Raw genomic sequence first — 26965 nt, forward strand, 5'->3', positions numbered from 1 at the left:
GATGGTGCAGGAGGGAGGGTTTTGGTTTCCTGGATAATTGGGGCTCTTTCTGGGGTAGGTGGGACCTCTACAAACAGGATGGTCTTCACCTGAACCAGAGGGGTACCAATATCCTGGGGGGGAGATTTGCTAGTGCTCTTCGGGGGGGTTTAAACTAATTCAGCAGGGGAATGGGAACCTAAATTGTAGTGCCAGTGTACAGGATGTTGAGAGTAGTGAGGTCAGGGATAAGGTTACAAGGATGCAAGAGGGCACTGGCAAGCAAGAACTTGGTTTAAAGTGTGTCTACTTCAACGCCAGGAGCATCCGGAATAAGGTGGGTGAGCTTGCAGCATGGATTGGTACCTGGGATCTCGATGTAGTGGCCATTTCGGAGACATAGGTAGAGCAGGGGCAGGAATGGATGTTGCAGGTTCCGGGATTTAGATGTTTCAGTAAGGGGGGGGGGTGTGGCATTGTTAATCAAGGAGAGTATTACAGCGACAGAAAGGACGTTTGAGGACTCGTCTACTGAGGTAGTATGGGCCGAGGTTAGAAACAGGAGAGGTGAGGTTACCCTGCTGGGAGTCTTTTATAGACCTCCAAATAGTTCCAGAGATGGAGAGGAAAGGATAGCGAAGATGATTCTCGACAGGGGCGAGAGTAACAGGGTAGTTGTTATGGGGGACTTTAACTTTCCAAATATCGACTGGAAATACTATAGTTCGAGTACTTTAGATGGGTCAGTTTTTGTCCAGTGTGTGCAGGAGGGTTTTCTGACACAGTATGTAGACAGGCCAACCAGGGGCGATGCCACATTGGATTTGGTACTGGGAAATGAACCCGGCCAGGTGTTAGATTTAGATGTAGGTGAGCACTTTGGTGATAGTGATCACAATTCGGTTAGGTTTACCTCAGCGATGGGCAGGGACAGGTATATACCGCAGGGCAAGAATTATAGCTGGGGGAAAGGAAATTATGATGCGATTAGGCAAGATTTAGGATGCGCAGGATGGGGAAGGAAACTGCAGGGGATGGGAACAATCGAAATGTGGAGCTTATTCAAGGAGCAGCTACTGCGTGTCCTTGATAAGTATGTACCTGTGAGGCAGGGAGGAAGTTGTCGAGCGAGGGAGCCGTGGTTTACTAAAGAAGTTGAAGCGCTTGTCAAGAGGAAGAAGAAGGCTTATGTTAGGATGAGACGTGAAGGCTCAGTTAGGGCGCTTGAGAGCTACAAGCTAGCCAGGAAGGATCTAAAGGGAGAGCTAAGAAGAGCAAGGAGAGGACACGAGAAGTCATTGGCGGATAGGATCAGGGAAAACCCTAAGGCTTTCTTTAGGTATATCAGGAATAAAAGAATGACTAGAGTTAGATTAGGGCCAATCAAGGATAGTAGTGGGAAGTTGTGTGTGGAATCAGAGGAGATAGGGGGCGGCACAGTGGCGCAGTGGTTAGCACCGCAGCCTCACAGCTCTAGCGACCCGGGTTCGATTCCGGGTACTGCCTGTGTGGAGTTTGCAAGTTCTCCCTGTGTCTGCGTGGGTTTTCTCCGGGTGCTCCGGTTTCCTCCCACAAGCCAAAAGACTTGCAGGTTGATAGGTAAATTGGCCATTATAAATTGTCACTAGTATAGGTAGGTGGTAGGGAAATATAGAGACAGGTGGGGATGTTTGGTAGGAATATGGGATTAGTGTAGGGTTAGTATAAATGGGTGGTTGATGGTCGGCACAGACTCGGTGGGCCGAAGGGCCTGTTTCAGTGCTGTATCTCTAATCTAATCTAATCTAAATATTTTGAGTCAGTGTTTACAGTAGAGAAAGAAAATGTTGTTGAGTAGAATACTGAGATTCAGGCCACTAGGCTAAATGGGATTGAGGTTCACAAGGAGGAGGTGTTATCAATTTTGGAAAGTGTGAAAATAGATAAGTCCCCTGGGCCAGATGGGATTTACCCTAAGATTCTCTGGGAAGCTAGGGAGGAGATTGCAGAGCCTTTGTCCTTGATCTTTATGTCATCATTGTCGACAGGAATAGTGCTGGAAGACTGGAGGATAGCAAATGTTGTCCCCTTGTTCAAGAAGGGGAGTAGAGACAGCCCTGGTAATTATAGACCTGTGAGCCTTACTTCGGTTGTGGGTAAAATGTTGGAAAAGGTTATAAGAGACAGGATTTATAATCATCTTGAAAAGAATAAGTTCATTAGCGATAGTCAGCACGGTTTTGTGACGGGTAGGTCGTGCCTCACAAACCTTATTGAGTTTTTCGAGAAGGTGACCAAACAGGTGGATGAGGGTAAAGCAGTGGATGTGGTGTATAGGGATTTCAGTAAGGCGTTTGATAAGGTTCCCCACGGTAGGCTATTGCAGAAAATACGGAAGTATGGGGTTGCAGGTGATTTAGAGCTTTGGATCAGAAATTGGCTAGCTGAAAGAAAGGTGGTGGTTGATGGCAAATGTTCATCCTGGAGTTTAGTTACTAGTGGTGTACCGCAAGGATCTGTTTTGGGGCCACTGCTGTTTGTCATTTTTATAAATGACCTGGAAGAGGGTGTAGAAGGGTGGGTTAGTAAATTTGCAGATGACATTAAGGTCGGTGGAGTTGTGGATCGTGCCGAAGGATGTTGTAGGGTACAGAGGGACGGAGATAGGCTGCAGAGCTGGGCTGAGAGATGGCAAATGGAGTTTAATGCGGAAAAGTGCGAGGTGATTCACTTTGGAAGGAGTAACAGGAATGCAGAGTACTGGGCTAATGGGAAGATTCTTGGTAGTGTAGATGAACAGAGAGATCTTGGTGTCCAGGTGCATAAATCCCTGAAGGTTGCTACCCAGGTTAATATGGCTGTTAAGAAGGCATATGGTGTGTTAGCTTTTATTAGTAGGGGGATCGAGTTTCGGAGCCACGAGGTCATGCTGCAGCTGTACAAATCTCTGGTGAGACCGCACCTGGAGTATTGCGTGCAGTTCTGGTCACCGCATTATAGGAAGGATGTGGAAGCTATGGAAAGGATGCAGAGGAGATTTACTAGGATGTTGCCTGGTATGGAGGGAAGGTCTTACGAGGAAAGGCTGAGGGACTTGAGGTTGTTTTCGTTGGAGAGAAGGAGGAGGAGAGGTGACTTAATAGAGACATATAAGATAATCAGAGGGTTAGATAGGGTGGATAGTGAGCGTCTTTTTCCTCGGATGGTGAAGGCAAACACGAGGGGACATAGCTTCAAGTTGAGGGGTGATAGATAGAGGACAGTTGTCAGAGGTGGTTTCTTTATTCAGAGAGTAGTAAGGGCGTGGAAGGCCCTGCCTGCAACAGTCGTAGACTCGCCAACATTAAGGGCATTTAAGTGGTCATTGGATAGACATATGGATGAAAATGGAATAGTGTAGGTCAGATGGTTTCACAGGTCGGCGCAACATCGAGGGCCGAAGGGCCTGTACTGCGCTGTAATGTTCTAATTCTAATTCTAATTCTAAAATGTGTGAAGACTGTGTTGCATCTAATGTGCGAACGCTGTGTTGCATCCAATGTGTGAACGCTGTGTTGCATCTAATGTGTGAACACTGTGTTGCAGCTAATGTGTGAATACTGTGTTGCATCTAATGTGTGAATTTTGTGTTGCAGCTAATGTGTGAACGCTGTGTTGCATTTAATGTGTGAACACTGTGTTGCATCTAATGTGTGAACGCTGTGTTGCATCCAATGTGTGAACGCTGTGTTGCATCTAATGTGTGAACACTGTGTTGCATCTAATGTGTGAATGCTGTGTTGCAGCTAATGTGTGAACTCTGTGTTGCATCTAATGTGTGAACGCTGTGTTGCATCTAATGTGTGAACACTGTGTTGCATCTAATGTGTGAATGCTGTGTTGCAGCTAATGTGTGAACTCTGTGTTGCATCTAATGTGTGAACACTGTGTTGCATCTAATGTGTGAACGCTGTGTTGCAGCTAATGTGTGAACACTGTGTTGCATTTAATGTGTGAACACTGTGTTGCATCTAATGTGTGAACGCTGTGTTGCATCCAATGTGTGAACGCTGTGTTGCATCTAATGTGTGAACACTGTGTTGCAGCTGATGTGTGAACGCTGTGTTGCATCTAATGTGTGAACACTGTGTTGCAGCTAATGTGTGAACACTGTGTTGCATCCAATGTGTGAACACTGTGTTGCATCTAATGTGTGAACGGTGTGAAACATCTAATGTGTGAACACTGTGTTGCATCCAATGTGTGAACGCTGTGTTGCATCTAATGTGTGAACACTGTGTTGCATCTAATGTGTGAACGCTGTGTTGCATCTAATGTGTGAACACTGTGTTGCATCCAATGTGTGAACGCTGTGTTGAATCTAATGTGTGAACGATGTGTTGCATCTAATGTGTGAACACTGTGTTGCATCCAATGCGTGAACGCTGTGTTGCATCTAATGTGTGAACGCTGTGTTGCATCTAATGTGTGAACACTGTGTTGCATTTAATGTGTGAACGGTGTGAAACATCTAATGTGTGAACACTGTGTTGCATCTAATGTGTGAACACTGTGTTGCATCTAATGTGTGAACGCTGTGTTGCATCTAATGTGTGAACACTGTGTTGCACTCAATGCGTGAACGCTGTGTTGCATCTAATGCGTGAACGCTGTGTTGCATCTAATGTGTGAACACTGTGTTGCATCTAATGTGTGAACGCTGTGTTGCATCTAATGTGTGAACACTGTGTTGCACCCAATGCGTGAACGCTGTGTTGCATCTAATGTGTGAACACTGTGTTGCATCTAATGTGTGAACGCTGTGTTGCATCTAATGTGTGAACACTGTGTTGCATCCAATGCGTGAACGCTGTGTTGCATCTAATGTGTGAACACTGTGTTGCATCTAATGTGTGAACACTGTGTTGCATCCAATGCGTGAACGCTGTGTTGCATCTAATGTGTAAACACTGTGTTGCATCTAATGTGTGAACGCCGTGTTGCATCTAATGTGTGAACACTGTGTTGCATCCAATGTGTGAACACTGTGTTGCACCTAATGTGTGAACGCTGTGTTGCATCTAATGTGTGAACGCTGCGTTGTGTCCAATGTGAGAACGCTGTTTTGCATCTAATGTGTGAACACTGTGTCGTATCTAATGTGTGAACACTGTGTTGTATCTAATGTGTGAACACTGTGGTGTATCGAATGTGTGAACACGGTGTTGCATCTAATGTGTGAACGCTGTTTTGCATCCAATGTGTGAATACTGTGTCGTATCTAATGTGTGAACACTGTGTTTTATCTAATGTGTGAACACTGTCTTGCAGCGAATGTGTGAACACTGTGTTGCAGGTAATGTGTGAATACTCTGTCGTATCAAATGTGTGAACAATGTGTTGTATCTAATGTGAACGCTGTGTTGCATCCAATGTGTGAACACTGTGTTGTATCTAATGTGTGAACACTGTGGTGTATCTAATGTGTGAACACTGTGGTGTATCTAATGTGTGAACACGGTGTTGTATCTAATGTGTGAACACTGTGGTGTATCTAATGTGTGAACACGGTGTTGCATCTAATGTGTGAACACTGTGGTGTATCTAATGTGTGAACACTGTGTTGTATCTAATGTGTGAGCACTGTGGTGTATCTAATGTGTGAACACTTTGTCGTATCTAATGTGTGAGCACTGTGGTGTATCTAATGTGTGAGCACTGTGGTGTATCTAATGTGTGAGCACTGTGGTGTATCTAATGTGTGATCGCTTTGTTGCATCCAATGTGTAAACACTGTATTGTATCTAATGTGTGAACAATGTGTTGCATCCAAATTGTGAACCCTGTGTTGCATCGAATGTGTGATCGCTTTGTTGTATCTAATGTGTGAACACTGTTGTATCTAATGTGTGAAAACTGTGTTGTATCTAATGCGTGAACGCTGTGTTGCATCTTATGTGTGAACGCTGTGTTGCAGCTAATGTGTGAACACTGTGTTGCATCTAATGTGTGAACGCTGTGTTGCATCTAATGTGTGAACACTGTGTTGCATCTAATGTGTGAACGCTGTGTTGCATCCAATGTGTGAACGCTGTGTTGCATCTATTGTGTGAACACTGTGTTGCATCTAATGTGTGAACGCTGTGTTGCAGCTAATGTGTGAACACTGTGTTGCATCTAATGTGTGAACGCTGTGTTGCAGCTAATGTGTGAACAATGTGTTGCATCTAATGTGTGAACACTGTGTTGCATCCAATGCGTGAACGCTGTGTTGCAGCTAATGTGTGAACAATGTGTGGCATCTAATGTGTGAACAGTGTGTTGCATCTAATGTTTGATCACTGTGTTGCATCCAATGTGTGAACGCTGTGTTGCATCTAATGTGTGAATGCTGTGTTGCATCTAATGTGTGAACACTGTGTTGCATCCAATGCGTGAATGCTGTGTTGCATCTAATGTGTGAACACTGTGTTGCATCTAATGTGTGAACGCTGTGTTGCATCTAATGTGTGAACACTGTGTTGCATCCAATGCGTGAACACTGTGTTGCATCTAATGTGTGAACACTGTGTTGCATCTAATGTGTGAACGCTGTGTTGCATCTAATGTGTGAACACTGTGTTGCATCCAATGCGTGAACGCTGTGTTGCATCTAATGTGTGAACACTGTGTTGCATCTAATGTGTGAACGCTGTGTTGCATCTAATGTGTGAACACTGTGTTGCATCCAATGTGTGAACACTGTGTTGCATCTAATGTGTGAACGCTGTGTTGCATCTAATGTGTGAACGCTGCGTTGTGTCCAATGTGAGAACGCTGTTTTGCATCCAATGTGTGAATACTGTGTCGTATCTAATGTGTGAACACTGTGTTGTATCTAATGTGTGAACACTGTGGTGTATCTAATGTGTGAACACGGTGTTGCATCTAATGTGTGAACGCTGTGTTGCATCTAATGTGTGAACGCTGTTTTGCATCCAATGTGTGAATACTGTGTCGTATCTAATGTGTGAACACTGTGTTTTATCTAATGTGTGAACACTGTCTTGCAGCGAATGTGTGAACACTGTGTTGCAGGTAATGTGTGAATACTCTGTCGTATCAAATGTGTGAACAATGTGTTGTATCTAATGTGAACGCTGTGTTGCATCCAATGTGTGAACACTGTGTTGTATCTAATGTGTGAACACTGTGGTGTATCTAATGTGTGAACACTGTGGTGTATCTAATGTGTGAACACGGTGTTGTATCTAATGTGTGAACACTGTGGTGTATCGAATGTGTGAACACGGTGTTGCATCTAATGTGTGAACACTGTGGTGTATCTAATGTGTGAACACTGTGGTGTATCTAATGTGTGAACACTGTGGTGTATCTAATGTGTGAACACGGTGTTGTATCTAATGTGTGAACACTGTGGTGTATCTAATGTGGAAACACGGTGTTGCATCTAATGTGTGAACGCTCTGTTGTATCTAATGTGTGAACACTGTGGTGTATCTAATGTGTGAACACGGTGTTGCATCTAATGTGTGAACGCTGTGTTGCATCTAATGTGTGAACGCTGTTTTGCATCCAATGTGTGAATACTGTGTCGTATCTAATGTGTGAACAATGTGTTGTATCTAATGTGTGAACACTGTCTTGCAGCGAATGTGTGAACACTGTGTTGCAGGTAATGTGTGAACACTGTGTTGCATCTAATGTGTGAACGCTGTGTTGCATCTAATGTGTGAACACTGTGTTGCAGCTAATGTGTGAACACTGTGTTGTATCGAATGTGTGAACGCTGTGTGGTGTCCAATGTGTGAACTCTGTGTTACAGCTAATGAGTGAACGCTGTGTTGCATCTAATGTGTGAACAAGGTGTTGCATCTAATGTGTGAACACTGTGTTGCATCTAATGTGTGAACGCTGTGTTGCATCTAATGTGTGAACACTGTGTTGTATCGAATGTGTGAACGCTGTGTGGTGTCCAATGTGTGAACTCTGTGTTACAGCTAATGAGTGAACGCTGTGTTGCATCTAATGTGTGAACAAGGTGTTGCATCTAATGTGTGAACACTGTGTTGCATCTAATGTGTGAACACTGTGTTGCATCTAATGTGTGAACGCTGTGTTGTATCGAATGTGTGAACGCTGTGTGGTGTCCAATGTGTGAACTCTGTGTTACAGCTAATGAGTGAACGCTGTGTTGCATCTAATGTGTGAACAAGGTGTTGCATCTAATGTGTGAACACTGTGTTGCATCTAATGTGTGAACGCTGTGTTGCATCTAATGTGTGAACAAGGTGTTGCATCTAATGTGTGAACGCTGTGTTGCATCTAATGTGTGAACACTGTGTTGCATCTAATGTGTGAACGCTGTGTTGCAGCTAATGTGTGAACACTGTGTTGCATCGAATGCGTGAACGCTGTGTTGCATCCAATGTGTGAACGCTGTGTTGCATCTAATGTGTGAACACTGTGTTGCAGCTAATGTGTGAACACTGTGTTGCAGCTAATGTGTGAACAATGTGTTGCATCTAATGTGTGAACGCTGTGTTGCATCTAATGTGTGAACACTGTGTTGTATCGAATGTGTGAACGCTGTGTGGTGTCCAATGTGTGAACTCTGTGTTACAGCTAATGAGTGAACGCTGTGTTGCATCTAATGTGTGAACAAGGTGTTGCATCTAATGTGTGAACACTGTGTTGCATCTAATGTGTGAACACTGTGTTGCATCTAATGTGTGAACGATGTGTTGTATCTAAAGTGTGAACGCTGTGTTATGTCCAATGTGTGAACACTTTGTTGCAGCTAATGTGTGAACACTGTGTTGCATCTAATGTGTGAACGCTGTGTTGCATCTAATGTTTGATCACTGTGTTGCATCCAAGGTGTGAACACTGTGTTGCATCTAATGTGTGAACGCTGTGTTGCATCTAATGTGTGAACGCTGTGTTGCATCTAATGTGTGAACACTGTGTTGCAGCTAATGTGTGAACACTGTGTTGCATCTAATGTGTGAACACTGTGTTGCATCTAATGTTTGATCACTGTGTTGCATCCAAGGTGTGAACACTGTGTTGCATCTAATGTGTGAACGCTGTGTTGCATCTAATGTGTGAACACTGTGTTGCAGCTAATGTGTGAAAACTGTGTTGCATCTAATGTGTGTTCGCTTTGTTGTATCTAATGTGTGAACACTTTTGTATCTAATGTGTGAAAACTGTGTTGTATCTAATGTGTGAACGCTGTGTTGCAGCTAATGTGTGAACACTGTGTTGCATCTAATGTGTGAACACTGTGTTGCATCTAATGTGTGAACGCTGTGTTGCAGCTAATGTGTGAACACTGTGTTGCATCAAATGTGTGAACGCTGTGTTGCATCCAATGTGTGAACGCTGTGTTGCATCTAATGTGTGAACACTGTGTTGCAGCTAATGTGTGAACGCTGTGTTGCTTCCAATGTGTGAACGCTGTGTTGCAGCTAATGTGTGAACAATGTGTTGCATCTAATGTGTGAACAGTGTGTTGCATCCAATGTGTGAACGCTGTGTTGCAGCTAATGTGTGAACAATGTGTTGCATCTAATGTGTGAACAGTGTGTTGCATCTAATGTGTGAACGCTGTGTTGCATCTAATGTGTGAACGCTGTTTTGCATCCAATGTGTGAATACTGTGTCGTATCTAATGTGTGAACAATGTGTTGTATCTAATGTGTGAACACTGTCTTGCAGCGAATGTGTGAACACTGTGTTGCAGGTAATGTGTGAACACTGTGTTGCATCTAATGTGTGAACGCTGTGTTGCATCTAATGTGTGAACACTGTGTTGCAGCTAATGTGTGAACACTGTGTTGTATCGAATGTGTGAACGCTGTGTGGTGTCCAATGTGTGAACTCTGTGTTACAGCTAATGAGTGAACGCTGTGTTGCATCTAATGTGTGAACACTGTGTTGCATCTAATGTGTGAACGCTGTGTTGCATCTAATGTGTGAACACTGTGTTGTATCGAATGTGTGAACGCTGTGTGGTGTCCAATGTGTGAACTCTGTGTTACAGCTAATGAGTGAACGCTGTGTTGCATCTAATGTGTGAACAAGGTGTTGCATCTAATGTGTGAACACTGTGTTGCATCTAATGTGTGAACACTGTGTTGCATCTAATGTGTGAACGCTGTGTTGTATCGAATGTGTGAACGCTGTGTGGTGTCCAATGTGTGAACTCTGTGTTACAGCTAATGAGTGAACGCTGTGTTGCATCTAATGTGTGAACAAGGTGTTGCATCTAATGTGTGAACACTGTGTTGCATCTAATGTGTGAACGCTGTGTTGCATCTAATGTGTGAACAAGGTGTTGCATCTAATGTGTGAACGCTGTGTTGCATCTAATGTGTGAACACTGTGTTGCATCTAATGTGTGAACGCTGTGTTGCAGCTAATGTGTGAACACTGTGTTGCATCGAATGTGTGAACGCTGTGTTGCATCTAATGTGTGAACGCTGTGTTGCATCTAATGTGTGAACGCTGTGTTGCATCCAATGTGTGAACACTTTGTTGCAGCTCATGTGTGAACACTGTGTTGCATCTAATGTTTGATCACTGTGTTGCATCCAAGGTGTGAACACTGTGTTGCATCTAATGTGTGAACGCTGTGTTGCATCTAATGTGTGAACGCTGTGTTGCATCTAATGTTTGATCACTGTGTTGCATCCAAGGTGTGAACACTGTGTTGCATCTAATGTGTGAACGCTGTGTTACATCTAATGTGTGAACGCTGTGTTGCATCTAATGTGTGAACGCTGTGTTGCATCTAATGTTTGATCACTGTGTTGCATCCAAGGTGTGAACACTGTGTTGCATCTAATGTGTGAACGCTGTGTTGCATCTAATGTGTGAACGCTGTGTTGCATCGAATGTGTGAACGCTGTGTTGCATCTAATGTGTGAACACTGTGTTGCAACTAATGTGTGAACACTGTGTTGCATCTAATGTGTGAACGCTATGTTGCATCTAATGTGTGAACACTGTGTTGCAGCTAATGTGTGAACACTGTGTTGCATCTAATGTGTGAACACTGTGTTACAACTAATGTGTGAACGCTGTGTTGCAGCTAATGTGTGAACACTGTGTTGCATCTAATGTGTGAACGCTGTGTTGCATCCAATGTGTGAACGCTGTGTTGCATCTAATGTGTGAACACTGTGTTGCATCTAATGTGTGAACAATGTTTTGCATCTAATGTGTGAACGCTGTGTTGTATCTAATGTGTGAACGCTGTGTTGCAGCTCATGTGTGAACACTGTGTTGCATCTAATGTGTGAACGCTGTGTTGCATCCAATGTGTGAACACTTTGTTGCAGCTCATATGTGAACACTGTGTTGCATCTAATGTTTGATCACTGTGTTGCATCCAAGGTGTGAACACTGTGTTGCATCTAATGTGTGAACGCTGTGTTGCATCTAATGTGTGAACGCTGTGTTGCATCTAATGTTTGATCACTGTGTTGCATCTAATGTGTGAACACTGTGTTGCAGCTAATGTGTGAACACTGTGTTGCAGCTAATGTGTGAACAATGTGTTGCATCTAATGTGTGAACGCTGTGTTGCATCTAATGTGTGAACACTGTGTTGTATCGAATGTGTGAACGCTGTGTGGTGTCCAATGTGTGAACTCTGTGTTACAGCTAATGAGTGAACGCTGTGTTGCATCTAATGTGTGAACAAGGTGTTGCATCTAATGTGTGAACACTGTGTTGCATCTAATGTGTGAACACTGTGTTGCATCTAATGTGTGAACGCTGTGTTGTATCTAAAGTGTGAACGCTGTGTTATGTCCAATGTGTGAACACTTTGTTGCAGCTAATGTGTCAACACTGTGTTGCATCTAATGTGTGAACGCTGTGTTGCATCTAATGTTTGATCACTGTGTTGCATCCAAGGTGTGAACACTGTGTTGCATCTAATGTGTGAACGCTGTGTTGCATCTAATGTGTGAACGCTGTGTTGCATCTAATGTGTGAACACTGTGTTGCAGCTAATGTGTGAACACTGTGTTGCATCTAATGTGTGAACACTGTGTTGCATCTAATGTTTGATCACTGTGTTGCATCCAAGGTGTGAACACGGTGTTGCATCTAATGTGTGAACGCTGTGTTGCATCTAATGTGTGAACGCTGTGTTGCATCTAATGTGTGAACACTGTGTTGCAGCTAATGTGTGAACACTGTGTTGCATCTAATGTGTGAACACTGTGTTGCAGCTAATGTGTGGACACTGTGTTGCATCTAATGTGTGTTCGCTTTGTTGTATCTAATGTGTGAACACTTTTGTATCTAATGTGTGAAAACTGTGTTGTATCTAATGTGTGAACGCTGTGTTGCAGCTAATGTGTGAACACTGTGTTGCATCTAATGTGTGAACACTGTGTTGCATCTAATGTGTGAACGCTGTGTTGCAGCTAATGTGTGAACACTGTGTTGCATCTAATGTGTGAACGCTGTGTTGCATCCAATGTGTGAACGCTGTGTTGCATCTAATGTGTGAACACTGTGTTGCAGCTAATGTGTGAACGCTGTGTTGCATCCAGTGTGTGAACGCTGTGTTGCAGCTAATGTGTGAACAATGTGTTGCATCTAATGTGTGAACAGTGTGTTGCATCCAATGTGTGAACGCTGTGTTGCAGCTAATGTGTGAACAATGTGTTGCATCTAATGTGTGAACAGTGTGTTGCATCTAATGTGTGAACGCTGTGTTGCATCTAATGTGTGAACACTGTGTTGCAGCTCATGTGTGAACACTGTGTTGCATCTAATGTGTGAACGCTGTGTTGCATCCAATGTGTGAACACTTTGTTGCAGCTCATGTGTGAACGCTGTGTTGCATCTAATGTGTGAACGCTGTGTTGCATCTAATGTTTGATCACTGTGTTGCATCCAAGGTGTGAACACTGTGTTGCATCTAATGTGTGAACGCTGTGTTGCATCTAATGTGTGAACGCTGTGTTGCATCTAATGTTTGATCACTGTGTTGCATCCAAGGTGTGAACACTGTGTTGCATCTAATGTGTGAACGCTGTGTTGCATCTAATGTGTGAACGCTGTGTTGCATCTAATGTGTAAATAGTGTGTTGCATCTAATGTTTGATCACTGTGTTGCATCCAAGGTGTGAACACTGTGTTGCATCTAATGTGTGAACGCTGTGTTGCATCTAATGTGTGAACACTGTGTTGCAGCTCATGTGTGATCACTGTGTTGCATCTAATGTGTGAACGCTGTGTTGCATCCAATGTGTGAACACTTTGTTGCAGCTCATGTGTGAACACTGTGTTGCATCTAATGTTTGATCACTGTGTTGCATCCAAGGTGTGAACACTGTGTTGCATCTAATGTGTGAACGCTGTGTTGCATCTAATGTGTGAACGCTGTGTTGCATCTAATGTTTGATCACTGTGTTGCATCCAAGGTGTGAACACTGTGTTGCATCTAATGTGTGAACGCTGTGTTGCATCTAATGTGTGAACGCTGTGTTGCATCTAATGTGTGAACGCTATGTTGCATCTAATGTTTGATCACTGTGTTGCATCCAAGGTGTGAACACTGTGTTGCATCTAATGTGTGAACGCTGTGTTGCATCTAATGTGTGAACGCTGTGTTGCATCGAATGTGTGAACACTGTGTTGCATCTAATGTGTGAACGCTGTGTTGCATCTAATGTGTGAACACTGTGTTGCAACTAATGTGGAAACACTGTGTTGCATCTAATGTGTGAACGCTATGTTGCATCTAATGTGTGAACACTGTGTTGCAGCTAATGTGTGAACACTGTGTTGCATCTAATGTGTGAACACTGTGTTACAACTAATGTGTGAACGCTGTGTTGCAGCTAATGTGTGAACACTGTGTTGCATCTAATGTGTGAACGCTGTGTTGCATCCAATGTGTGAACGCTGTGTTGCATCTAATGTGTGAACACTGTGTTGCATCTAATGTGTGAACAATGTGTTGCATCTAATGTGTGAACGCTGTGTTTTATCTAATGTGTGAACGCTGTGTTGCAGCTCATGTGTGAACACTGTGTTGCATCTAATGTGTGAACGCTGTGTTGCATCCAATGTGTGAACACTTTGTTGCAGCTCATATGTGAACACTGTGTTGCATCTAATGTTTGATCACTGTGTTGCATCCAAGGTGTGAACACTGTGTTGCATCTAATGTGTGAACGCTGTGTTGCATCTAATGTGTGAACGCTGTGTTGCATCTAATGTTTGATCACTGTGTTGCATCCAAGGTGTGAACACTGTGTTGCATCTGATGTGTGAACGCTGTGTTGCATCTAATGTGTGAACGCTGTGTTGCATCTAATGTGTGAACACTGTGTTGCAGCTCATGTGTGAACACTGTGTTGCATCTAATGTGTGAACACTGTGTTGCAGCTAATGTGTGAACACTGTGTTGCATCTAATGTTTGATCACTGTGTTGCATCCAAGGTGTGAACACTGTGTTGCATCTAATGTGTGAACGCTGTGTTGCATCTAATGTGTGAACGCTGTGTTGCATCTAATGTTTGATCACTGTGTTGCATCCAAGGTGTGAACACTGTGTTGCATCTAATGTGTGAACGCTGTGTTGCATCTAATGTGTGAACGCTGTGTTGCATCTAATGTGTGAACGCTGTGTTGCATCTAATGTGTGAACGCTGTGTTGCATCTAATGTTTGATCACTGTGTTGCATCCAAGGTGTGAACAATGTGTTGCATCGAATGTGTGAACGCTGTGTTGCATCTAATGTGTGAACGCTGTGTTGCATCGAATGTGTGAACACTGTGTTGCATCTAATGTGTGAACGCTGTGTTGCATCTAATGTGTGAACACTGTGTTGCAACTAATGTGTGAACACTGTGTTGCATCTAATGTGTGAACGCTATGTTGCATCTAATGTGTGAACACTGTGTTGCAGCTAATGTGTGAACACTGTGTTGCATCTAATGTGTGAACACTGTGTTACAACTAATGTGTGAACGCTGTGTTGCAGCTAATGTGTGAACACTGTGTTGCATCTAATGTGTGAACGCTGTGTTGCATCCAATGTGTGAACGCTGTGTTGCATCTAATGTGTGAACACTGTGTTGCATCTAATGTGTGAACAATGTGTTGCATCTAATGTGTGAACGCTGTGTTGTATCTAATGTGTGAACGCTGTGTTGCAGCTCATGTGTGAACACTGTGTTGCATCTAATGTGTGAACGCTGTGTTGCATCCAATGTGTGAACACTTTGTTGCAGCTCATATGTGAACACTGTGTTGCATCTAATGTTTGATCACTGTGTTGCATCCAAGGTGTGAACACTGTGTTGCATCTAATGTGTGAACGCTGTGTTGCATCTAATGTGTGAACGCTGTGTTGCATCTAATGTTTGATCACTGTGTTGCATCCAAGGTGTGAACACTGTGTTGCATCTGATGTGTGAACGCTGTGTTGCATCTAATGTGTGAACGCTGTGTTGCATCTAATGTGTGAACACTGTGTTGCAGCTCATGTGTGAACACTGTGTTGCATCTAATGTGTGAACACTGTGTTGCAGCTAATGTGTGAACACTGTGTTGCATCTAATGTGTGAACGCTGTGTTGTATCGAATGTGTGAACGCTGTGTTGCATCGAATGTGTGAACACTGTGTTGCAGCTAATGTGTGAACACTGTGTTGCATCTAATGTGTGAACGCTGTGTTGTATCGAATGTGTGAATGCTGTGTTTTGTCCAATGTGTGAACTCTGTGTTACAACTAATGAGTGAACGCTGTGTTGTATCTAATGTGTGAACAAGGTGTTGCATCTAATGTGTGAACACTGTGTTGCATCTAATGTGTGAACACTGTGTTGCATCTAATGTGTGAACGCTGTGTTGTATCGAATGTGTGAATGCTGTGTTGCATCTAATGTGTGAACTCTGTGTTACAGCTAATGAGTGAACGCTGTGTTGCATCTCATGTGCGAACAAGGTGTTGCATCTAACGTGTGAACACTGTGTTGCATCTAATGTGTGAACGCTGTGTTGCATCTAATGTGTGAACAAGGTGTTGCATCTAATGTGTGAACGCTGTGTTGCATCTAATGTGTGAACACTGTGTTGCATCGAATGTGTGAACACTGTGTTGCATCTAATGTGTGAACGATGTGTTGCAGCTAATGTGTGAACGCTGTGTTGTATCGAATGTGTGAATGCTGTGTTGTGTCCAATGTGTGAACTCTGTGTTACAGCTAATGAGTGAACGCTGTGTTGCATCTAATGTGTGAACAAGGTGTTGCATCTAATGTGTGAACACTGTGTTGCAGCTAATGTGTGAACACTGTGTTGCATCTAATGTGTGAACACTGTGTTGCATCTAATGTGTGAACGCTGTGTTGTATCAAATGTGTGAACGCTGTGTTGCATCTAATGTGTGAACTCTATGTTACAGCTAATGAGTGAACGCGGTGTTGCATCTAATGTGTGAACAAGGTGTTGCATGTAATGTGTGAACACTGTGTTGCATCTAATGTGTGAACGCTGTGTTGCATCTAATGTGTGAACGCTGTGTTGCATCTAATGTGTGAACAAGGTGTTGCATCTAATGTGTGAACGCTGTGTTGCATCTAATGTGTGAACACTGTGTTGCAGCTAATGTGTGAACACTGTGTTGCATCTAATGTGTGAACGCTGTGTTATGTCCAATGTGTGAACACTTTGTTGCAGCTAATGTGTGAACGCTGTGTTGCAGCTAATGTGTGAACACTGTGTTGCATCTAATGTGTGAACGCTGTGTTGCATCTAATGTGTGAACACTGTGTTGCAGCTAATGTGTGAACACTGTGTTGCATCTAATGTGTGAACGCTGTGTTGTATCTAATGTGTGAACACTGTGTTACAGCTAATGAGTGAACGCTGTGTTGCATCTAATGTGTGAACACGGTGTTGCATCTAATGTGTGAACACTGTGTTGCATCTAATGTGTGAACGCTGTGTTGCATCTAATGTGTGAACACGGTGTTGCATCTAATGTGTGAACGCTGTGTTGCATCTAATGTGTGAACACGGTGTTGCATCTAATGTGTGAACACTGTGTTGCATCTAATGTGTGAACACGGTGTTGCATCTAATGTGTGAACACTGTGTTGCATCTAATGTGTGAACACGGTGTTGCATCTAATGTGTGAACACTGTGTTGCATCTAATGTGTGAACGCTGTGTTATGTCCAATGTGTGAACACTTTGTTGCAGCTAATGTGTGAACGCTGTGTTGCATCTAATGTGTGATCACTGTGTTGCAGCTAATGTGTGAACACTGTGTTGCATCTAATGTGTGAACGCTGTGTTGCATCTAATGTGTGAACGCTGTGTTGCAGCTAATGTGTGAACACTGTGTTGCATCCAAGGTGTGAACACTGTGTTGCATCTAATGTGTGAACGCTGTGTTGCAGCTAATGTGTGAACACTGTGTTGCATCTAATGTGTGAACGCTGTGTTATGTCCAATGTGTGAACACTTTGTTGCAGCTAATGTGTGAACACTGTGTTGCAGCTAATGTGTGAACACTGTGTTGCATCTAATGTGTGAACGCTGTGTTGCATCTAATGTGTGAACACGGTGTTGCATCTAATGTGTGAACACTGTGTTCTGCCCAATGTGTGAACACTGTGTTGCATCTAATGTGTGAACACGGTGTTGCATCTAATGTGTGAACACTTTGTTGCAGCTAATGTGTGAACACTGTGTTGCATCTAATGTGTGAACGATGTGTTGCATCTAATGTTTGATCACTGTGTTGCATCCAAGGTGTGAACACTGTGTTGCATCTAATGTGTGAACGCTGTGTTGCATCTAATGTGTGAATGCTGTGTTGTATCTAATGTGTGAACGCTGTGTTACAGCTAATGAGTGAACGCTGTGTTGCATCTAATGTGTGAACACTGTGTTACAGCTAATGAGTGAACGCTGTGTTGCATCTAATGTTTGATCACTGTGTTGCATCCAAGGTGTGAACACTGTGTTGCATCTAATGTGTGAACGCTGTGTTACAGCTAATGAGTGAACGCTGTGTTGCATCTAATGTGTGAACAAGGTGTTGCATCTAATGTGTGAACACTGTGTTGCATCTAATGTGTGAACGCTGTGTTGCATCTAATGTGTGAACACTGTGTTGTATCGAATGTGTGAACGCTGTGTGGTGTCCAATGTGTGAACTCTGTGTTACAGCTAATGAGTGAACGCTGTGTTGCATCTAATGTGTGAACAAGGTGTTGCATCTAATGTGTGAACACTGTGTTGCATCTAATGTGTGAACACTGTGTTGCATCTAATGTGTGAACGCTGTGTTGTATCAAATGTGTGAACGCTGTGTGGTGTCCAATGTGTGAACTCTGTGTTACAGCTAATGAGTGAACGCTGTGTTGCATCTAATGTGTGAACAAGGTGTTGCATCTAATGTGTGAACACTGTGTTGCATCTAATGTGTGAACGCTGTGTTGCATCTAATGTGTGAACAAGGTGTTGCATCTAATGTGTGAACGCTGTGTTGCATCTAATGTGTGAACGCTGTGTTGCATCTAATGTGTGAACGCTGTGTTGCAGCTAATGTGTGAACACTGTGTTGCATCGAATGTGTGAACGCTGTGTTGCATCCAATGTGTGAACGCTGTGTTGCATCTAATGTGTGAACACTGTGTTGCAGCTAATGTGTGAACACTGTGTTTCAGCTAATGTGTGAACAATGTGTTGCATCTAATGTGTGAACGCTGTGTTGCATCTAATGTGTGAACACTGTGTTGTATCGAATGTGTGAACGCTGTGTGGTGTCCAATGTGTGAACTCTGTGTTACAGCTAATGAGTGAACGCTGTGTTGCATCTAATGTGTGAACAAGGTGTTGCATCTAATGTGTGAACACTGTGTTGCATCTAATGTGTGAACACTGTGTTGCATCTAATGTGTGAACGCTGTGTTGTATCTAAAGTGTGAACGCTGTGTTATGTCCAATGTGTGAACACTTTGTTGCAGCTAATGTGTGAACACTGTGTTGCATCTAATGTGTGAACGCTGTGTTGCATCTAATGTTTGATCACTGTGTTGCATCCAAGGTGTGAACACTGTGTTGCATCTAATGTGTGAACGCTGTGTTGCATCTAATGTGTGAACGCTGTGTTGCATCTAATGTGTGAACACTGTGTTGCAGCTAATGTGTGAACACTGTGTTGCATCTAATGTGTGAACACTGTGTTGCATCTAATGTTTGATCACTGTGTTGCATCCAAGGTGTGAACACTGTGTTGCATCTAATGTGTGAACGCTGTGTTGCATCTAATGTGTGAACGCTGTGTTGCATCTAATGTGTGAACACTGTGTTGCATCGAATGTGTGAACACTGTGTTGCATCTAATGTGTGAACGATGTGTTGCAGCTAATGTGTGAACGCTGTGTTGTATCGAATGTGTGAATGCTGTGTTGTGTCCAATGTGTGAACTCTGTGTTACAGCTAATGAGTGAACGCTGTGTTGCATCTAATGTGTGAACAAGGTGTTGCATCTAATGTGTGAACACTGTGTTGCAGCTAATGTGTGAACACTGTGTTGCATCTAATGTGTGAACACTGTGTTGCATCTAATGTGTGAACGCTGTGTTGTATCAAATGTGTGAACGCTGTGTTGCATCTAATGTGTGAACTCTATGTTACAGCTAATGAGTGAACGCGGTGTTGCATCTAATGTGTGAACAAGGTGTTGCATGTAATGTGTGAACACTGTGTTGCATCTAATGTGTGAACGCTGTGTTGCATCTAATGTGTGAACGCTGTGTTGCATCTAATGTGTGAACAAGGTGTTGCATCTAATGTGTGAACGCTGTGTTGCATCTAATGTGTGAACACTGTGTTGCAGCTAATGTGTGAACACTGTGTTGCATCTAATGTGTGAACGCTGTGTTATGTCCAATGTGTGAACACTTTGTTGCAGCTAATGTGTGAACGCTGTGTTGCAGCTAATGTGTGAACACTGTGTTGCATCTAATGTGTGAACGCTGTGTTGCATCTAATGTGTGAACACTGTGTTGCAGCTAATGTGTGAACACTGTGTTGCATCTAATGTGTGAACGCTGTGTTGTATCTAATGTGTGAACACTGTGTTACAGCTAATGAGTGAACGCTGTGTTGCATCTAATGTGTGAACACGGTGTTGCATCTAATGTGTGAACACTGTGTTGCATCTAATGTGTGAACGCTGTGTTGCATCTAATGTGTGAACACGGTGTTGCATCTAATGTGTGAACGCTGTGTTGCATCTAATGTGTGAACACGGTGTTGCATCTAATGTGTGAACACTGTGTTGCATCTAATGTGTGAACACGGTGTTGCATCTAATGTGTGAACACTGTGTTGCATCTAATGTGTGAACACGGTGTTGCATCTAATGTGTGAACACTGTGTTGCATCTAATGTGTGAACGCTGTGTTATGTCCAATGTGTGAACACTTTGTTGCAGCTAATGTGTGAACGCTGTGTTGCATCTAATGTGTGATCACTGTGTTGCAGCTAATGTGTGAACACTGTGTTGCATCTAATGTGTGAACGCTGTGTTGCATCTAATGTGTGAACGCTGTGTTGCAGCTAATGTGTGAACACTGTGTTGCATCCAAGGTGTGAACACTGTGTTGCATCTAATGTGTGAACGCTGTGTTGCAGCTAATGTGTGAACACTGTGTTGCATCTAATGTGTGAACGCTGTGTTATGTCCAATGTGTGAACACTTTGTTGCAGCTAATGTGTGAACACTGTGTTGCAGCTAATGTGTGAACACTGTGTTGCATCTAATGTGTGAACGCTGTGTTGCATCTAATGTGTGAACACGGTGTTGCATCTAATGTGTGAACACTGTGTTCTGCCCAATGTGTGAACACTGTGTTGCATCTAATGTGTGAACACGGTGTTGCATCTAATGTGTGAACACTTTGTTGCAGCTAATGTGTGAACACTGTGTTGCATCTAATGTGTGAACGATGTGTTGCATCTAATGTTTGATCACTGTGTTGCATCCAAGGTGTGAACACTGTGTTGCATCTAATGTGTGAACGCTGTGTTGCATCTAATGTGTGAATGCTGTGTTGTATCTAATGTGTGAACGCTGTGTTACAGCTAATGAGTGAACGCTGTGTTGCATCTAATGTGTGAACACTGTGTTACAGCTAATGAGTGAACGCTGTGTTGCATCTAATGTTTGATCACTGTGTTGCATCCAAGGTGTGAACACTGTGTTGCATCTAATGTGTGAACGCTGTGTTACAGCTAATGAGTGAACGCTGTGTTGCATCTAATGTGTGAACAAGGTGTTGCATCTAATGTGTGAACACTGTGTTGCATCTAATGTGTGAACGCTGTGTTGCATCTAATGTGTGAACACTGTGTTGTATCGAATGTGTGAACGCTGTGTGGTGTCCAATGTGTGAACTCTGTGTTACAGCTAATGAGTGAACGCTGTGTTGCATCTAATGTGTGAACAAGGTGTTGCATCTAATGTGTGAACACTGTGTTGCATCTAATGTGTGAACACTGTGTTGCATCTAATGTGTGAACGCTGTGTTGTATCAAATGTGTGAACGCTGTGTGGTGTCCAATGTGTGAACTCTGTGTTACAGCTAATGAGTGAACGCTGTGTTGCATCTAATGTGTGAACAAGGTGTTGCATCTAATGTGTGAACACTGTGTTGCATCTAATGTGTGAACGCTGTGTTGCATCTAATGTGTGAACAAGGTGTTGCATCTAATGTGTGAACGCTGTGTTGCATCTAATGTGTGAACGCTGTGTTGCATCTAATGTGTGAACGCTGTGTTGCAGCTAATGTGTGAACACTGTGTTGCATCGAATGTGTGAACGCTGTGTTGCATCCAATGTGTGAACGCTGTGTTGCATCTAATGTGTGAACACTGTGTTGCAGCTAATGTGTGAACACTGTGTTTCAGCTAATGTGTGAACAATGTGTTGCATCTAATGTGTGAACGCTGTGTTGCATCTAATGTGTGAACACTGTGTTGTATCGAATGTGTGAACGCTGTGTGGTGTCCAATGTGTGAACTCTGTGTTACAGCTAATGAGTGAACGCTGTGTTGCATCTAATGTGTGAACAAGGTGTTGCATCTAATGTGTGAACACTGTGTTGCATCTAATGTGTGAACACTGTGTTGCATCTAATGTGTGAACGCTGTGTTGTATCTAAAGTGTGAACGCTGTGTTATGTCCAATGTGTGAACACTTTGTTGCAGCTAATGTGTGAACACTGTGTTGCATCTAATGTGTGAACGCTGTGTTGCATCTAATGTTTGATCACTGTGTTGCATCCAAGGTGTGAACACTGTGTTGCATCTAATGTGTGAACGCTGTGTTGCATCTAATGTGTGAACGCTGTGTTGCATCTAATGTGTGAACACTGTGTTGCAGCTAATGTGTGAACACTGTGTTGCATCTAATGTGTGAACACTGTGTTGCATCTAATGTTTGATCACTGTGTTGCATCCAAGGTGTGAACACTGTGTTGCATCTAATGTGTGAACGCTGTGTTGCATCTAATGTGTGAACACTGTGTTGCAGCTAATGTGTGAACACTGTGTTGCATCTAATGTGTGAACACTGTGTTGCAGCTAATGTGTGAACACTGTGTTGCATCTAATGTGTGTTCGCTTTGTTGTATCTAATGTGTGAACACTTTTGTATCTAATGTGTGAAAACTGTGTTGTATCTCATGTGTGAACGCTGTGTTGCAGCTAATGTGTGAACACTGTGTTGCATCTAATGTGTGAACACTGTGTTGCATCTAATGTGTGAACGCTGTGTTGCAGCTAATGTGTGAACACTGTGTTGCATCAAATGTGTGAACGCTGTGTTGCATCCAATGTGTGAACGCTGTGTTGCATCTAATGTGTGAACACTGTGTTGCAGCTAATGTGTGAACGCTGTGTTGCATCCAATGTGTGAACGCTGTGTTGCAGCTAATGTGTGAACAATGTGTTGCATCTAATGTGTGAACAGTGTGTTGCATCCAATGTGTGAACGCTGTGTTGCAGCTAATGTGTGAACAATGTGTTGCATCTAATGTGTGAACAGTGTGTTGCATCTAATGTGTGAACGCTGTGTTGCATCTAATGTGTGAACACTGTGTTGCAGCTCATGTGTGAACACTGTGTTGCATCTAATGTGTGAACGCTGTGTTGCATCCAATGTGTGAACACTTTGTTGCAGCTCATGTGTGAACGCTGTGTTGCATCTAATGTGTGAACGCTGTGTTGCATCTAATGTTTGATCACTGTGTTGCATCCAAGGTGTGAACACTGTGTTGCATCTAATGTGTGAACGCTGTGTTGCATCTAATGTGTGAACGCTGTGTTGCATCTAATGTTTGATCACTGTGTTGCATCCAAGGTGTGAACACTGTGTTGCATCTAATGTGTGAACGCTGTGTTGCATCTAATGTGTGAACGCTGTGTTGCATCTAATGTGTAAATAGTGTGTTGCATCTAATGTTTGATCACTGTGTTGCATCCAAGGTGTGAACACTGTGTTGCATCTAATGTGTGAACGCTGTGTTGCATCTAATGTGTGAACACTGTGTTGCAGCTCATGTGTGATCACTGTGTTGCAACTAATGTGTGAACGCTGTGTTGCATCCAATGTGTGAACACTTTGTTGCAGCTCATGTGTGAACACTGTGTTGCATCTAATGTTTGATCACTGTGTTGCATCCAAGGTGTGAACACTGTGTTGCATCTAATGTGCGAACGCTGTGTTGCATCTAATGTGTGAACGCTGTGTTGCATCTAATGTTTGATCACTGTGTTGCATCCAAGGTGTGAACACTGTGTTGCATCTAATGTGTGAACGCTGTGTTACATCTAATGTGTGAACGCTGTGTTGCATCTAATGTGTGAACGCTGTGTTGCATCTAATGTTTGATCACTGTGTTGCATCCAAGGTGTGAACACTGTGTTGCATCTAATGTGTGAACGCTGTGTTGCATCTAATGTGTGAACGCTGTGTTGCATCGAATGTGTGAATGCTGTGTTGCATCTAATGTGTGAACACTGTGTTGCAACTAATGTGTGAACACTGTGTTGCATCTAATGTGTGAACGCTATGTTGCATCTAATGTGTGAACACTGTGTTGCAGCTAATGTGTGAACACTGTGTTGCATCTAATGTGTGAACACTGTGTTACAACTAATGTGTGAACGCTGTGTTGCAGCTAATGTGTGAACACTGTGTTGCATCTAATGTGTGAACGCTGTGTTGCATCCAATGTGTGAACGCTGTGTTGCATCTAATGTGTGAACACTGTGTTGCATCTAATGTGTGAACAATGTGTTGCATCTAATGTGTGAACGCTGTGTTGTATCTAATGTGTGAACGCTGTGTTGCAGCTCATGTGTGAACACTGTGTTGCATCTAATGTGTGAACGCTGTGTTGCATCCAATGTGTGAACACTTTGTTGCAGCTCATATGTGAACACTGTGTTGCATCTAATGTTTGATCACTGTGTTGCATCCAAGGTGTGAACACTGTGTTGCACCTAATGTGTGAACGCTGTGTTGCATCTAATGTGTGAACGCTGTGTTGCATCTAATGTTTGATCACTGTGTTGCATCTAATGTGTGAACACTGTGTTGCAGCTAATGTGTGAACACTGTGTTGCAGCTAATGTGTGAACAATGTGTTGCATCTAATGTGTGAACGCTGTGTTGCATCTAATGTGTGAACACTGTGTTGTATCGAATGTGTGAACGCTGTGTGGTGTCCAATGTGTGAACTCTGTGTTACAGCTAATGAGTGAACGCTGTGTTGCATCTAATGTGTGAACAAGGTGTTGCATCTAATGTGTGAACGCTGTGTTGTATCTAAAGTGTGAACGCTGTGTTATGTCCAATGTGTGAACACTTTGTTGCAGCTAATGTGTGAACACTGTGTTGCATCTAATGTGTGAACGCTGTGTTGCATCTAATGTTTGATCACTGTGTTGCATCCAAGGTGTGAACACTGTGTTGCATCTAATGTGTGAACGCTGTGTTGCATCTAATGTGTGAACGCTGTGTTGCATCTAATGTGTGAACACTGTGTTGCAGCTAATGTGTGAACACTGTGTTGCATCTAATGTGTGAACACTGTGTTGCATCTAATGTTTGATCACTGTGTTGCATCCAAGGTGTGAACACTGTGTTGCATCTAATGTGTGAACGCTGTGTTGCATCTAATGTGTGAACGCTGTGTTGCATCTAATGTGTGAACACTGTGTTGCAGCTAATGTGTGAACACTGTGTTGCATCTAATGTGTGAACACTGTGTTGCAGCTAATGTGTGGACACTGTGTTGCATCTAATGTGTGTTCGCTTTGTTGTATCTAATGTGTGAACACTTTTGTATCTAATGTGTGAAAACTGTGTTGTATCTAATGTGTGAACGCTGTGTTGCAGCTAATGTGTGAACACTGTGTTGCATCTAATGTGTGAACACTGTGTTGCATCTAATGTGTGAACGCTGTGTTGCAGCTAATGTGTGAACACTGTGTTGCATCAAATGTGTGAACGCTGTGTTGCATCCAATGTGTGAACGCTGTGTTGCATCTAATGTGTGAACACTGTGTTGCAGCTAATGTGTGAACGCTGTGTTGCATCCAATGTGTGAACGCTGTGTTGCAGCTAATGTGTGAACAATGTGTTGCATCTAATGTGTGAACAGTGTGTTGCATCCAATGTGTGAACGCTGTGTTGCAGCTAATGTGTGAACAATGTGTTGCATCTAATGTGTGAACTGTGTGTTGCATCTAATGTGTGAACGCTGTGTTGCATCTAATGTGTGAACACTGTGTTGCAGCTCATGTGTGAACACTGTGTTGCATCTAATGTGTGAACGCTGTGTTGCATCCAATGTGTGAACACTTTGTTGCAGCTCATGTGTGAACGCTGTGTTGCATCTAATGTGTGAACGCTGTGTTGCATCTAATGTTTGATCACTGTGTTGCATCCAAGGTGTGAACACTGTGTTGCATCTAATGTGTGAACGCTGTGTTGCATCTAATGTGTGAACGCTGTGTTGCATCTAATGTTTGATCACTGTGTTGCATCCAAGGTGTGAACACTGTGTTGCATCTAATGTGTGAACGCTGTGTTGCATCTAATGTGTGAACGCTGTGTTGCATCTAATGTGTAAATAGTGTGTTGCATCTAATGTTTGATCACTGTGTTGCATCCAAGGTGTGAACACTGTGTTGCATCTAATGTGTGAACGCTGTGTTGCATCTAATGTGTGAACACTGTGTTGCAGCTCATGTGTGATCACTGTGTTGCATCTAATGTGTGAACGCTGTGTTGCATCCAATGTGTGAACACTTTGTTGCAGCTCATGTGTGAACACTGTGTTGCATCTAATGTTTGATCACTGTGTTGCATCCAAGGTGTGAACACTGTGTTGCATCTAATGTGTGAACGCTGTGTTGCATCTAATGTGTGAACGCTGTGTTGCATCTAATGTTTGATCACTGTGTTGCATCCAAGGTGTGAACACTGTGTTGCATCTAATGTGTGAACGCTGTGTTGCATCTAATGTGTGAACGCTGTGTTGCATCTAATGTGTGAACGCTGTGTTGCATCTAATGTTTGATCACTGTGTTGCATCCAAGGTGTGAACACTGTGTTGCATCTAATGTGTGAACGCTGTGTTGCATCTAATGTGTGAACGCTGTGTTGCATCGAATGTGTGAACACTGTGTTGCATCCTATGTGTGAACGCTGTGTTGCATCTAATGTGTGAACACTGTGTTGCAACTAATGTGTAAACACTGTGTTGCATCTAATGTGTGAACGCTATGTTGCATCTAATGTGTGAACACTGTGTTGCAGCTAATGTGTGAACACTGTGTTGCATCTAATGTGTGAACACTGTGTTACAACTAATGTGTGAACGCTGTGTTGCAGCTAATGTGTGAACACTGTGTTGCATCTAATGTGTGAACGCTGTGTTGCATCCAATGTGTGA

This window comes from Heterodontus francisci, chromosome 11, assembly GCF_036365525.1.
Source record: "Heterodontus francisci isolate sHetFra1 chromosome 11, sHetFra1.hap1, whole genome shotgun sequence".
NCBI classification, from domain to species: Eukaryota; Metazoa; Chordata; class Chondrichthyes; order Heterodontiformes; family Heterodontidae; genus Heterodontus; species Heterodontus francisci.